This window comes from Epinephelus moara, chromosome 7, assembly GCF_006386435.1.
Source record: "Epinephelus moara isolate mb chromosome 7, YSFRI_EMoa_1.0, whole genome shotgun sequence".
Classification (NCBI taxonomy): domain Eukaryota; kingdom Metazoa; phylum Chordata; class Actinopteri; order Perciformes; family Serranidae; genus Epinephelus; species Epinephelus moara.
The window spans coordinates 40,120,985-40,133,213 of NC_065512.1; positions in this window are offsets into that span (position 1 = coordinate 40,120,985).

Below are 12,229 nucleotides of genomic sequence, written 5' to 3' on the forward strand. Positions count from 1 at the left end.
TTCTTCCTCCAAATGAATTGCCTTTTTGGGAGGCTTAACATACCCGAAAACTCATGAAACTTTGCACACATCTCAGAACTGGTGAAAAATTTGATATTTTAAGGGTCTCATGCGTGGGTTCCAAAAAATGGCTCAGTAGTGCCCCCTACAAAACTTTGAGGAAACAGCCCCTGAAGCCAGTTTAACCTACGTGTATGAAACTTGGTAGGCTTACGTAACACTCCAGGACCTACAAAAAAGCCTCTTGGAGGCATGCTTTAAACCCAACAGGAAGTTGGCCATTTTGAATTTACTGTGCAATTTTGATACATTTTTGGCCATTTCCAGGGGTCATAAATGAACGAACTAGTCCTAGAGATTTCATCCGATCGACTTCAAACCTTGGTCTGTCCCACCCCAAGACATTGAAGATGAAAAGTTATCAAAAGCTAGAGTTTTCTTTAATGCGTGTGACCGTGGGATGGCGTCAAAGTTAGGGGTCTCGCCACTAAACAGGAAGTAGTTTATAACTCCAGCATACATGGTCCAAACTTGCCCAAACTTCACAGGCTTGATGCTAGTCCCTTCCTGAACACATCTACATGTCAGTAATTAGAGATAAATATAGCGTCCCCTACTGGCAACAGGAAATGTCATGTTTTAGACTTTAATGTACATCTCCTACAGAATTGACCAGATCCATCTCAAACTTGGTGAAAAAAGTCATAAGACGTTGATGACGCTTTATTGTGGAAACTGTGAGTTTTCGTCGAAGGGCGTGGCCATGGCCTGGCGGTAAACTTTGATGTTTCGCCATGATGATAAACGTTGCTGTAACTTGACGCCACATGGGAATATCTTGCCAAAACTTCACACATATGATGACAGTCCAGCCCTGAACACATCTACAGAGGAATTTTGAATCACCGCCATAGCGCCACCTACTGGCAACAGAAAGCTACTTTATACATTCTTTGATGTCCCTCTTCTAGCAGGTTAATCAGACCCACCTCAAACTTGCTGGTCTAAGTCCTTAGACCTTGATGATACTTAAAAATGAAGCTTTTGAGTTTTCATCAAACGCTGTCACCGTGGCGCCGCCTTGTTCGCCATCAAACACGATGTTGTTTTGAAGGGACAAGGGATGCTTGAAAACTCACCAAACGTGGCATACACATCACAGGTCGCAAGTCCTGTTGTCTGATGTGATTTTTGTGCTTTGATGCACCAAGATGGCTCAACAGCGCCCCCTAGAACATTTCAATTAAGCAGCCCCTGAAGCTGGTTTGACCTGCATGTATGAAACTTGGTTAAAAAACGGTAATTTTGGGGCGCCAGAAAATACCGTGAAATGACAGAAAATCACTTTCTCATAAAAATACGGTTATTTTCCATAATTAAAATACATTTTATAGTTGTAATTTAAACAAGATTTTGCCTTACTTTCAGGTTGTTTCTAACGTTTAATTAGAAACATTTTCACATTTTAAAACAATGAAATTACCTATAAATATGGTACATAAACGTTGTAATACGAATAATAATGCTTAAATTTACAGAGATGTGCTGTTATTAGTTGGTTTAATGACATTATTTTATGTAAAGAGGTTGTATAATAATTTATATTTGATGTAATATAACAGTATACGACACACAAAATAATGTGATTCATCTTTCAAAACATGTCAAAAAACTGTTGAAAAACTAGATATTGGGTTTACAATTGCAACAATTTACTGTTAACTTTAGATCACATCAAATGTATATTTAGTTATTTTACATTGTTTTTAACGTTTAATTACAAACATTTTACGTTTTAAAACAATGAAATTACCTATAAAGATGGTAAATAGACATTGTAATATGAATAATAATGCTTAAATTTACAGAAATGTGCTGTTATTAGTTGGTTTTAATGACATTATTTTATGTAAAGAGGTTGTATAATAATTTATATTTGATGTAATATAACAGTATACGACACACTAAATAATGTGATTCATCTTTCAAAACATGTCAAAAAACTGTTGAAAAACTAGATATTGGGTTTACAATTGCAACAATTTACTGTTTATTGTAAATTTAATTTTTTGTGTTCTTTTACATAGATTTTCTGAATATTTAATGGACTTTCAACTTGAAAAACTATGCTCACCTATATAATTACACCAGAATTATTTTAATTTTAAATGGTTTAAACTGGTTTTTGGCCAGTGGGAAAAGGGGCTTAAATGAATTGTTGTGTTTGAATGACACTAAGCTGAACAAGAACAGCTACAATTTCCCGTTCTCAGTATTTTTATTTAACTTAACGGGTAACCATTATTACAGCAAAATTCAAAAATCAATTAAATTAAAATGACTGTCTGGTTCTGAAACAAAAAAAAAAAAAAAAAAAAAAAAAAGCTAGCTATTAAAATTCAACTGAATTGAAAATGAAAGAAAAAAGAAAAAAAAAGTAAAGAAAAAAAAAAAAAGTTGAGTTACCAACTAACAGCAACATTCAAAGCATCCATAACTCGGTCAAGTCACCATACATCCACAACATGGATTACAAACTTCGTCAAACCTCACTGGAAATGAATCCATACTCTATCCAAGGCACCCATGACCTGGTCAAGTAACCATACATCCACAACATTGATTACAAACTTTGTCAAACCTCACTGGAAATGAATCTATACTCTATCCAAGGCATCCATAAGTTGGTCAAGTAATTATACATCCACAACATTGATAACAAAGCTACATAACAAATAGCTTACATGAAACCTTACCTGGATATAACAGTCTATAACTTGGACAAAGTATCCATAACTTGTGAGCACTTCTTATTCCCTCCACTCGTAGTCTGCAATTTTGGTGATCAGTGTAAGAACCTTTGGACTGACAGCAAGTTGTTTTTTGGTGGCGTTCTGCTCCACTTTTGATCCCTTGTCTGGATTTATCTTGAAGAGGCACCTGTCAAATGAAAAAACAACAACTTTAGTAACTGTGGACTATACTTTAATTTAATGTTTTCATACATTTGCAATAAGGTTACACAACAGTGTAGACAGAGCTTGCTTGTGAAAGAGTGTTTGGACATACAGGGCACTGTGGAACAGTGATGTAATGAAAAGATGTGAGTATTGTGTATGTGTATTGTGTATGAATGTGTATGAATGTTTGGTGGTGGTCGGAGGGGCCGTTTGGCGCAAAATGGCAGCCATGCTTCCGTCAGTCTGCCCCAGGGCAGCTGTGGCTACAAACGTAGCTTACCACCACCGGTGAGAATGTGTATGAATGAATGATGGTTTCTATAAAGCGCTTTGGGTGCCTTGAAAAGCGCTATATAAATCCAAGCCATCATTATTATTATTAGTATTGCAAATACTATTTCAGGGAGAAGAACGTAACTTCGGTCAGGAGGATCTGCTACTCAAAGGTTTCTTGGGTATTTGAGTTTTGTTTTGTCATTATTTCATAAATAAGCATTAACAAGCACCTGTTTCTGTAACTTGACATGAGCATGAATCAAGGATAAATAAGAGACATAGCCAGTCTGAAAATCTGAAAAACAAAAATGAACTCTCAGGTACAGTTCGGACCATTTTCATCCAGTAGGGGGCATTTTTCACTCATTTTTTTAGTCATAACTCTCCCTTGTGATATCAAATGACTTAATTTTACATAAATTCTTGAAATTTTATTATAAAAAATTCAAAAGGTCAATAATACATTATCCTACTCCATGTATGGGTCAATCTTTCATTATTCCATTTCATAACCAAATCAGAAAAAGAGAAAACAAGGTTGTTTTTCTCTTACAATAAAAACAGAACATTAAAATGAAGTTTTTGATTTTATCATTTTGTTATTGTGATATTTGGATAAATTCAGGAAATGCTTGGAGACTTGTGGAAGTGCAGGTGCTTTACTTTTAGCCTACATGCACAGCAGAAAAGCCTGACCGGAGATCTGCCTGCCGACCGCCTGCAGACTGCAAGCACTCACGGCAGGAGACAAGTCACCCAGACCGGGTGGGAGCCACCACCATCTTCAGTCATGTCCCTTCAGCCTCAGAGGTTAGTAACGTTATCTAACAGCTGAGCCACACAGTAAACTAACTTCAGCCCACTGAGAAATATCCACAACACAAGTCCGTCTTCAGCAGGGGGGCGGCCTGTAATCTCGGCAGCTCCATGCTGCTGCTCTCCGCGACCCAACTCCACCTCCTAGTGGGGCCTCCTTGTGGCAGTGCTGGCTCCTGTCCGGTCTGAGTGACTTGTCTCCTGGCATGAGTGCTCGTGCGCAGCAGGCGGTCAGGCTTTCCTGCTCTGCATGTAGGCTGAAAGTAAAGCACCTGCACCTCCACAAATCTCCAAGCATTCCCCCAATTTATCCAAATTAAAAAAATTGCCCAAAGATGGATCATGAATTGAAAGGTGTGTGAATGTGCCACATTGTGACCAACAGATATAGATACATCAGAGCTTCCTATTATGACCAACACCTGTGAAGTGTGCTGGGAGAGCTCTGGTTTCTGCTCCGTGAAGAACCAGGAGAGCCTGTGGCTGCTCCTGGAACTCCAACGCTGAGGTGCTACTGCAGGCGGTACAACAGATCACCTCAGCAAGGCAAGAGTTTTTAGAGCAGTTGTTTTTACTGGGTTAATTGTTTTTTTGTTTATCTATCAATCTACTAATCCTGTGATTCCCAAACTGTGGGCCGCGGGTATTGCAGATGGGCCGCCAAAATCATTTTCAAAATAATATGATTTTTGTTGAATAAAAAAAAAAAGATAGACTGGGCAATAAAACAATCTTCAATCGGGATCGCGATCACAATTATTGGCTATAATTTCCTCAATATCACATGGCAGAAATAAATACGACAGCAGCCTGTCACTCTGCCGTCTGTTGCTGCACCATAGACTGTATATAAAAGAGGGCTGCACGTAGGATACACCGCCTCCTGTTGTGAGCATGTATAGTTTGAGCTGCAGCTAAAGCTTAAGGGAGGAAGAGTGAAAGTTGGAAAAGAGTGAGGAAATGAGTGAAAGTGGAGCTGAGTGGTTCATGAAATAAGTCCGGCCCGGTCAGTTTGCCTGTCTCAGGTCGTCATGTGTTTGAAGCCTCGCATCGGAGACCCAGCGAAATATTTTTTTTTGTTGGTGTCGGAGGCGGAGGGTTGAGTGTCCAGTAGAGCAGCAGGTCAGTGTAGAGGAGACAGAGGAGGCTCCAGCAGCATCATTTGCTGCTGTGAGGAGCAGTGTTGATGATACGATGGTAAGAAAGTGGAGGAGAAAACTCTGATTGTGTGAACACTGAGCTGCTCGTGTCGCTAATTCTGTGGTAACGTCTCATATTTTGGCTAGTCTACGGCATGAAGAACAGGCGTTAAGACTACTGTAGATGCAGCGTGTAACAGCGTGTGTCTGTGTGTGTCAGCGCTGCGTGCACACACACAGACACACACACGGGGCGTCGCGTCAGAGCGGTGAAGTGAAACAATAACCTGAAGATCACCTGAGCTGACGTGAACTGAGTCAGAGCAATAAAACTTTAAGAATAAAAAAGCTAAATATTCACCAAGAACCATAGAAGGAGATTTAACTATGATAACAGATGTAGATGCCTACAGCTGCGTCATCCTTCTCACTTCAGGTAGTAATCTAATATTTTACAGATGACCATTTTTACTTTGAATAAAATGTAATAATAGAATGGTGTTTCTGGAAAGGGAAAACAACAACAATGTAAATCAAACCATACTGTGGATTAGTGAACTGTCCCACCCTCAGTGGACATGAAAGTGAACTCATCCTCCCACACTGAAGCCATTCCTTGGTTTCCTCAGGATTCAGTCAGGATGCTCCATGAACAGGCAGCATCAGCATGCTGTGTTTGTGACTTTGGAGCTCCCTGCTACTTTCAGTTCAGTCCTGAATGTTTTATCTTTATCATTAAGATTAAAAAAAGTGCACTGAAATCGTGTTATTAGGCCTCTGTATTGTTAATGAGGGCGGAGGTGGGCTGCAAAAAAATTTGAGATTTTCAAGTGGGCCCTGAGTTGACAAAGTTTGGGAACCCCTGTACTAATCATTTCAGCACTTGAGCAGTTTTATGTGCATTATATATCTTATTTTGATGTATTAAATTGACTAGTGCTGTCTTACCTCTGTAAGAACTCCAAAGTTGATGCTTGGGCTGCTGGGTAAGATATGTTCATACAGTAGTACGAACCAAACATCAGCATAAGAGCATCACTGAAGATTCTGATGTGGCCATTCACAATGGTCTGGTCCGCAGACAGCATGAAAAAAAGTCGTGTTTCCTGTTGTGTACAAGGACAAGAGAAAAAGGGAACATTTTTGTGACAAACTGAGCCAGAAGACCATAACTCCAACAACAACTAAATGAAATTATCATGTTACAACTGAGTCCAGTACATCAATAACAATCAAAGTAATGGTAGTAATAGTTTTCTGTTTTTTTTGTTTTAATATATTGTGGTTTGAAGTATTATTAGTTCAGTCAGACAACTCTGAAGTGAGAAAAATAAATTATTGAGCATAAGCATGGCAAGCTGAAGCACAGCATAGGGTTCTTGAACATGGCTGCAGCAGGTTTGACATCAGGCTCTGTCTCAGTTTATTCATTCCCTGAATAATGATCTGCTTGACAGACATTACAAGGAATGAACAGCAGACCCCACAGAGGATCATAGAAACAGAGCCCACAGGTGGATGCTGGGGAGGTGCAGTACCTCAGGAGCAGTACGAGCAGCAGCAGCAAACGCAATGGCAAAACAGAGGCAGCAACAGAGCAGCGGTGACAGCAGCAGCAGCAGAATAGCCAGGAATGAGCAGGTAAGCTGGGGGGTTTAAATATCGCAACCTGTTGGGGTGAGGGGAGCATGCGACTGATCAGCTGATCAGGATGAGCGCAACTTGAGTAGTCTGCCTGAACTACAGTAACTCCGCAGGCTTCACATCATTAATATCAATGCATAAACATATTTCAGGATACAGATGCAGTAAATGGGGAAATCTTAGGAATGGTCTCAAATACTATGAGGCTGAGAATAGCTACAACCACAATGACAACAACCAATCAGACAATAACCCAATCAAGAAGTGTAAATCCAAAACTTTAACTTTCCATACTGTAAAGAGTTATCATGCACAGAAAATAAGCTGTTCAATGAAGTTATCACAATACTAAAATAACAGTATCTTAAAGGGCCAGTGTGTAATATTTGGCATGGTTTATTGTCAATCTGAATCTGAATCTGAATCTTCTACCCATTAATATGTTTATACAAGTGTATAAGCGCTATAAAATAAAATTCGTTTGGTTTTCGTAGCCTTATAGTTATGCTTTTATATATATATATAGCAAGGGCCTTGCTTTAGAGAGGTCGCCATCTTGCACCGCCATGTATGTACGGCAGACCGAGCGGACAATCCAGCCAGCCAGAGAACGCGTTTTGCAGAGAGTGTTAGTAGTTCGTCGATAGAGAGTAGTGAAAAGTTTTTTTAGTTATAAAGTTTGCGAATGGACCACACTTACCACGCAACAGGAGAGAATGAACCCGAACCGTCATCTGCGAGGAAAAGAAGATGCAACTTCACTCCTTGTGATGCAATCTCTGTGGCGCTTTTCCTCCTGGTGATATATTTGCTTGATGTTTCCATTTCCCTGAAGATGGTCTCCATCTTCCCTGTCTTGTCACTAGATTTAAGAAATGAAATAACTCTGGCACATTTATTTGCTATGTTTTTGTCTTCCATGTCCACGCCTGTAAGCTCTTTAAAATGAGTCTTCATGCCAGTTGTCTCAAACAGATATGGCCATTCCTTTGTCAAGTCAGAAGTCTCAGTCCCACTGATAATGTCTTTTCTCTGAGTGAAGAAAGTGGCTCTCATCATTTTCTCAATGGCTTTGCTGTCACAGCATCTTTCTCTCCACATTTTTTTTAACTCTTCTTGTGCATGTTTCTGGGATTCAGGGGTTTCATCAGGTGGCAGCCGTGTTGGTTGCCAGTTTATACACCCGTAAGTGTCTAGTCTTCTTTTCTGAGGTGGGGTATCCTCTCCTTCACTGCTGCTAATAACTTGTCTCTTTAAGGAAAGTGAAGTGTTTCCTCTCTTCAGGTTATCCACTCTGCTGCCCATCTGTTCGGTGAGTGAGTCATACCCACTGCCTACAACTTCACCTTCAATGACATCAGTAAATGCCACAGGGTAGGCCTTTGTCATCTTCCTTGCTATCTCACTGATATGTTCCTTCCCAGGTGTTGGTTTTCACTGACAATGAGCCGTATGATTTCAAGTCTCTCACTTTTTGTTGGCCGCTTTCTTGTTTCCAGCTTTCTGATGATCTCAGATGGAATTTTCTGCCAAGGAATTTGAAATTTAAAATGCCAGCTGTTGTCAGACAGTCGACGAGGTGTGATATCCATACTTGAACTACTTGTTGACCGCCGTGAACTTGCAGTTGCTGAGCTGTAACCACCTGAAGAGTACGCAGAGAACATTAGCTGTTATGAAATAATAGGTGGGTTTTCATGGAGCCTTTTTCCTCTTTCAGGATGCTGGTTCGGGCCGAAACTATATAGAAATGACTTGGGTCATTTTTCCTCTTTTTTTGGCCGTGTTCGGGCCGAGACTTAATGCTAGTGAGACGCGCCGAGTCCAGGCTTCAACACCCATGGGTCCGGTCAAATTTCAATTTTCAGGCCCATTAAGAACTCAGAAATCAAAACATCCCGCGACTGAAAAAGTTGGAGATCTATGGTCTAAGTAACACAGTAGTGGTTCATTGTTTTGACTCTTTGATTCAAGCATTTGCAAGTGAAGAAACATCACTACGCATTTACGTCGACACGGAGCAGAAAGAACGGAACCAGACAACATTTAGTTTCACTGTTTACATGACACAATTTTCATTTCTTTCCGTTTAAGAAAATGTTTATTCCACCTCTCTGGGCTTGTTTATTCTGATTGACCTGATTGTAATCAGATTATTTGGCTCCATGTAAACCCACCTACTGATGCAACAGTTATTTTAAAGCCATCCATTTTTCCACATTGTATAATGTAACCTGCATAATTTTGACTCAAAGATCATTGATGTCTTTCCACAAATGGTCAGTGGATAGCATTTTAACCCCAGCATGGAGTTAGTAGTCCTGATACTGACTGCAGGAATGGAAAGGAGAGGAAAAGAAAACAACTAAGCAGAGCTACGGTGGAAATATTACCTGAGTGGTCACATGGGTGAGTTCATGAGTTTTCTTTATTAGCATTGGGCTGAAAAATGTAATTTTTTCATATGTTTCCCTTACTGTTGTTGGCTGGGAGACCTGATTGTTTTTGTTGTGTGTGTGTGTGTGTGTTTTTTTGTTAGGTTGGAGCTTTTATTGAGTCTGAGAACATTACGAGTGATCCAGTTTGGGAGCCAGGACCGGGATAAAGGTGCAAGAAGATCCAGCCTTTTCCAACACCACAGCAGTCACACGAGTCACACTATAGATGACACCCTTGCTTTGGGACAGACAAGCTTACGAGATCTCAACATAACACACTACACAGGGTAGCAAAGAAAATACACACCAGACTGACTATACATGGGAACTAAATGAACAACATATTCTTGTTGGGGGAACTATTGGTACTACTGGATACAAAGGTCCATTTGTTTTCTGTACATTGTAATAAAATATCCTGTGTTCATCCCTGATTAGTTGTGTGTCATTCGCTACCGAATCAGAATCTAGAGAAGATAGACCCAACTGATGATACTGATTTATAAGCACACTCTCAATTCACTGCTGGTGATTGCACTATATTAGAGTAAGTTACAGGTAGATTATATTATTTTTCAGCCCATCTAACACAAAAGAGAGTGATTCTGTGCAACAGAGGCATGTACTCACCAGAAAGGGGCATCTCGTCAGACTGTGTTACTGGACTTGCACTGGTACTGGCTCTGCTGAACTGTTCGTTGCTCTGGTTGCTTGGAGGACTGTCCAAGACATCTTGTTGGCCTTAATAAAGAACACATAGTAGTAATATTTAACCATACAGACACCATATAGCTCAATCTGGGTATATTAATAACTAACATAATTATATACTCAGTAGCCAATTGGTACATTTCAAAGTGTTCCTTTCTCAATATAATGCAGTACAGTACACCACCACTACCACCCGCTATGAAATCAATGATGAACAAGGTATAATTTATAGTTATCACCTTTTTGAAAACATCAACAAAAATGTAGAGAAGATTCTTTAAAGTATAATTCATAGTAGAGCTGCTGTATTGGACTGCATTAATTTGAACAAGTGTACCTATTAAGTATATTTTGACTATGCACATTTTTCTAATGTGAAAGTTTATTATGTACAAATTGAAACACATACTTGTCTTTTTGAGCAGCGACAGAAGTTTCCTGACTTCAATTGGTCTCAGGACAGAAAGGAGGTCACTCTCCTGCAGGTAGCTCAGGTCCTGCAGGTCCTGCAGGTCCTCAACTCCTAAATCTTGCAGATGCTCAAGCAAAGGCTCAGGGTCTCTCAGTTTAGGAAGACTTGATTTGATGAAAGACAGAAGCGGACTCTCTGTATCCATGACTAGGAGGACTAGAAGGGATGAAAAATACTGTTCTTCAAGCATTACTGTCAGATTTTAATCTCTCAAACTCCAGATTACTTTAAGTCAACAATGCTATGCTTAAGTGAAATTACTCTTGTCCCACAAAGCATGTACACAGGCAAAGGATAATAATCTAGTTTCCGCTCAGGCTTCCAACATTTCATGCTCTGCCTTGCTTGTTTCACTTCATACAATCCAAATTCTGGCATATAGGACATGTCATGAGGTGTAACAATAAAGTACACATGCTGGTCCTGCGTCACAAGCATAAGCTTAATCTGTCCGAATTCAAGTGCCTCACATTGGTTTAGACACAGAAAGAGTCCCTTTTTGTACTGAGTGCCTTTCCACTGCACCTCGGTAACTGACTCAACATTGGGTTCTTTGACTGAGGTTTCTCCTACTGCAGAGTGCACTGCTTTGCTGTACAGTTCAGCATGGAAAGGAGTGGAGTTCTTAACCACCAATGAGGGTGCAAAAAAGGAGCCAGAATGTAGGTATGCCTGCAGTAGCTGATGGTTCTTTGCAAGTGTGTGACATGAAGTTTTGTGTCCTTTGCACACATCTTTTGAAATATGAATGTTTGCTCTCGAACCTCATCGTCCACAGCCGAATGAGTGGGCCAAACTTTAGTATTAAGGCAGGGTAGTGGGTGAGGTAATGATGCTTTGGTTTTAGTTTTTGTGAAGGGAAAATTTCTTTCCTTGCTTCCAGATAATCACCAATTAGAACACTGAACAATGCAACCTGGACTACTGATAGAGTAGGGGCACAAATCAATTCCACTAGCTCTTTCAGCTGGACAGTCAGTTGCCATACAGGATCCTCTCTGTCTGTGATCTTTTCGCCAATGATAATGGGGAGAAGCCTCAGCTAAGACCAGTTTTCTGTTGCCTGGCCACCTAATTTCACACCCTTTTCTGAAACTTCAGCTGATTTAGAGCTACCATCAGATCCCTGGTAACTAAACTGTTTGATCCTTCGATTAAGCTGTGAATATGTGAAGAATTTCTTCACCTTGACAAAATGGGTCAGGTAAATGGCAAGGTCAGATGCCACGACGCCCTCAAAGAGATCATGGCCAATACAGGGTGGGAGGCCTGGCTGGCAAACATGAAAAAATGTCAGTGAATTAAAGACAGAGTTAAATTTCACACCTCTGACTACACTTGCATCACCATTTTGCAATTCTTGAACAGTGTCATTGTACTCTTGTACTGTACAGATTGGAGCATGGTGTTCCAAATTGTCTAGCTCACTTCTGTTTATGTGACAATATTGGCAGAAATGTTGAGATGTACCAAAATTTTCTGTAAATCCACCTATGTTATGTGACCCTAAATTGTCACCGGCAATGCAAAAGACAGTTGCCTTAAGAGTGTTTCCAGAAATATTCAGTCCATTTGTCTCCAGTTCTCCAAGATCGGTTATCAATTGAGAGAACACTTTCTCGTGGCCAAAATATTTGAAATCAGCTTCTCGGCACAAAAGCAAAAGCTGCAAGTTGTCAACAGTGGATCGATGAAAAGGTTCAAAATTTGCTAGAGTGAAGTAGACTCCAAGCATCTTATGTTTTTTCTTTGCCGAGCCGAGGGGATTGACCA